At 36.9% G+C, this 4,062-nt stretch overlaps 1 non-coding gene across 1 annotated transcript; it reads right to left on the bottom strand.

Annotated features, from left to right (window-relative positions):
• Window positions 1–414: 414 nt before the first annotated feature.
• On the bottom strand, window positions 415–578 carry LOC126031443 (U1 spliceosomal RNA). The gene has a single exon (XR_007503318.1). It is a non-coding gene; the product is annotated as a U1 spliceosomal RNA (small nuclear RNA).
• Between the last annotated feature and the right edge of the window lie 3,484 nt (window positions 579–4,062).

Genomic DNA, 4,062 nt, shown 5'->3' with positions numbered 1-4,062 from the left:
CACTGAGGTAAAGAATTTCTGTGCATTACCCTAGTAATACATGAATTCCTTTTGTTATATATATATTTTGTTATATATTCCTTTTGTTTTATATATATATATATATATATATATATATATATATATATATATATATATATATATATATTTTGGTTTTTGGGCCACACCCGGTGATGCTCAGGGGTTACTCCTGGCTATGTGCTCAGAAGTCGCTCCTGGCTTGGGGGACCATATGGGACACCGGGGGATCGAATCGCAGTCCGTCCAAGGCTAGCGCAGGCAAGGCAGGCACCTTACCTTTAGCGCCACCGCCCGGCCCCTCCTTTTGTAATATTAATATCCATACTTGGAGTTTACTTTTCTCTTACAACTTGGGCTCTGTGAAGACCAAAAATATATTTCTTTTTTTTTCTTCAGGGGAGAGTGCGAATGCAGTCCCCAACCAACTCAAATTATGCAGTTGAGTTTCCCACATTTGGGGAAATTGCAGGGGTCAGCACATCTGGAGTGCACTGGATAAGCCTCGCACTGGGGAAACCATCTTTGTGATCATGGTATCCACCCTGCTAGGTAAGTATGGGAGAACATATTTCTTATTCATTGTTCATTCCTGGCATCTGACATAGAGAAATCATGAACTTTAACCTCTCCTACAGTTTTTCTGCTTCTCTAGGCTAGGATTTTTCAACATTTACACCTGAAGACAAGTGCAGGCCCAAGAACCTGAAATTGAAACACCAATCTAGTCAACTAATACTCAGGAAGGACTTTCTAAGAGTTAGGTCCTGTTCCCATGAAAGATAATAACAATACAGAGGTCTCAGTAGAGACTCAGAATGAGTAGACTCAACAGCACCTTGGACTTGATTAAATAGAGAATTTTCCAGATCCTATATCAAACTACAGATTCAAAACTATGTGGGATGGAGAGTAGAGATCTGTGTTTTCATAAGTTCTTCAGTTGATTTTGGTTAGACTTAAGCTTGTAGTAGTGATTTCTCCAACCATTATTATAGTTGCTCATGTTCCTCCATTTTGGTGGAAAAGGTAATAATATCTAGCCCTAGGTATTGCCGAGAGCCCAGGGATAGTGTTCAAAGAAATGGCATTTACTAGTTCACTAGAATCACCTGAGTGCTTTTTGAAATTAACAAATTCTGTATTTCTACCCCTGTTTCATTGGGTCGTATATGGAGCCTGGATATTCATTTTTTTAGACATTGCCTACTGGATTATAGGTAGCCAAAATTGAGCAGAACAAAGTTAGTTAGAAGACTAAAAAGGGAAAAGGTGATTGAACTTGGAACAAAGATTTTAAATAGTAGGTATAATCATGTGGTTATCGTATTGTAGTTCAAATGTTGACAATTATTTTTGATTCAATCTAAATTTAAATCCTAAACAAAATTAGTCATGGCAAAGAATCAGGAAAAAGACCCAGGAAGTGGAGAAAATATCAACTCAATCAGTATGTTGATTTAAAGCAAAATTCATTATCTTCACCATTAATAATAGAATTATGAACATGGTTTTTCAATAACTTTTGTTCAAGACTCTGAGCTTGAGGGTGAGAAAACTAGTCTGCAAAAGGCTGGTGATAAAATATTTTAGTCATTGTTGGCCACATGTCCTGTCTTGCAGCTACTCTACTCTTGCCAGTGTTATGGGAAACTAGCCATAAACAATATGTAAATGCAAAGGGCATGGCTGTGTTCCACTGAAATTCTATTTACAATAACAGACAGTGGGCCAGATTTTCCATCTCTGGTCTATAGTATGGATTTTTTTGTTTTGTTTTTGGGTCACACCCAGCAGCACTCAGGGGTTACTCTTGGCTCTACATTCAGAAATCACTCCTGGCAGGCTCGGGGGACCATATGGGATGCCAGAATTTGAACTACCATCCTTCTGCATGCAAGGCAAAGGCCCTGCTTCTGTGCTATTGCTCCAGCCCCTGGTATAGATTTTCTATTAGGAGTAGAATCAATGCAAGTGGTCTATGACATTTGAATGCACGGTGATACAGTTGGCTACTTGGCTTAAATTAAAGAAATTAGCTTAAGAGACACAGCATAACCATATGTCAAATAGTTTTTAAGTGATTCAGAAGAATACTTTATTTTAGTTCTTTGGAATATAAAGAATCCCACCTTCATGCAGTAATTGTGGGACTAGGGTTCAAAGATGGAAGGACCCCAAAGCATGGAAAATTTCCCCCTTATTATACTATGGTACTTAGTTGTCTAGGGATAACACAACTCTAATTTACCATACACTAGGTAGGTGCACAACAGAAATGAGTTTTGTCACACTCTTGGGTCAGGCAGACTGAGATGCAGGTGTTAGCAGGGTGTGGCTCTTCTATGACCTCTGCCCTTGATTTGCAGTGCCATCATAGGGTTCTTTTTCATTTTGATATCATGATATTAGCTTACAAAGACATGAGTTATATTAAATTATCATAACCATGTCTTTAAAGGTCCCTGTTTCTAAATATAATAACATTGGAAGGTACTGGATATTAGGACTTCATCATAGGTTTTAGATAATGGACATTATCTACCTGAAACAGTCATCAAATCCATGACCTCCAAGAACAATACATATCAAACACATCACTTAAATTATTGTTGTTTTGCTTTGGCAGTATCTTTGCTTACTCACTGTTAGAGCTGAGTTTATTTACAGCTGAACTATTTAAACTCATTTTGTAACTGAAAAAAATATAGACTTGAAGAGATGAAGTCATAGATAGGGTAGAAGTAAAAATGTGCAAAGATGGGGAAATCTACCCGTCTTTCATGGACTTCCAAATTGGATGAATGAATACACGTTGAACATTAGGTTAGACACTGGAGAGAATTTGACCCTGACATGGTTTACATATGTACTTACCTGGAAACATGGACAGTTAGTGTGGGCTTGAATTACTCAAAATTAGGAAGTACTTTCTAAATTTTTGCTTTTAACTCTCACACTCTTTTTGTATTTTATGGTATCATCAGTTATCAGACTTATGAATGTGGATCAGAAAATAGTACAGAAGATAGGCACTTGCTTTGCACCTGGCAAACGGTTTACTTCCAGTACCATCTATAGTCCACTGAGCAACGCCTGGAATAATCCTGGGTACAAAATTAGGAGTAAAACATGTACACCCAGTTAAGTATCCCTCAGATAAAAAAAATAACAAAAAACCTTATAAATTTATTAACATCTTTTAAAGAAAAATAAAACTATGTTTAGAGATGGACAGATGGCTCAGACGAGTGGGGATGCAGTCGGAGTCTGAGGTTCCATCCTTACCACTGCTTGATCTTCTGAGCACCACTAGGTGCAGCCTCTGAACACTATCACAAGAAAACCCCAGCATAGTGAGGTGTTGGGCCCCAACCACCACAAAGAAAAACAAACCCTTATCAAAGATATCTACTAAAAATACATTTTAGCTTTAAAAGATTATGAACATTAAAAAAATAACTCTGAAAGGTATCATATTTTAGTATTTTTATAATAGTATTAAGAATATATTGTTCCACCAATAGTTTCAAAAATCACATTTATCAAATGATATATTTTTTATGCTGCCTTGCATGGAAAATGCTAATAAATATTTTCTAGTTTAAGTAAAAAAACTGTGATTTATGTTATTAATAGTTGGGTTTTAGATAAACAATATTTTGACACAATCCTCCCACCAGTGTCAACTTCTCTCCATCAGTGTTCCCAATCATACATTTTCAGTGTTGAGTCTGTGCTTTGTATATATACTATACCACTCTCCCACAATACTGGTATGACTGGGGCTCCTAAAACCTGTTTCCCATTATTTCCCTTTCTAATTTCTTCCTTACCCCTTTGATTTTTTTCATTCTCTCTCCTCTCTATACCCTAGGGCCTAAGCATAACCCCTTACACTAACACCTCTTTATCTAGTTATTTTCTGTATTAATGATAAGTGAGATCATCCTGTGTTTGTCCTTCTGGCTTACTTCCCTCAACATGATATCTTCCCATTCTAACCAAGTTGCAGCAAATTGCACGATTTTATCTTTCCTTACA

The sequence above is a fragment of the Suncus etruscus genome, chromosome 15, assembly GCF_024139225.1.
Source record: "Suncus etruscus isolate mSunEtr1 chromosome 15, mSunEtr1.pri.cur, whole genome shotgun sequence".
Lineage (NCBI taxonomy): Eukaryota > Metazoa > Chordata > Mammalia > Eulipotyphla > Soricidae > Suncus > Suncus etruscus.
The sequence above is the reverse complement of the archived record's forward strand: the minus strand, read 5'-3'. Positions and strand labels throughout refer to the sequence as shown.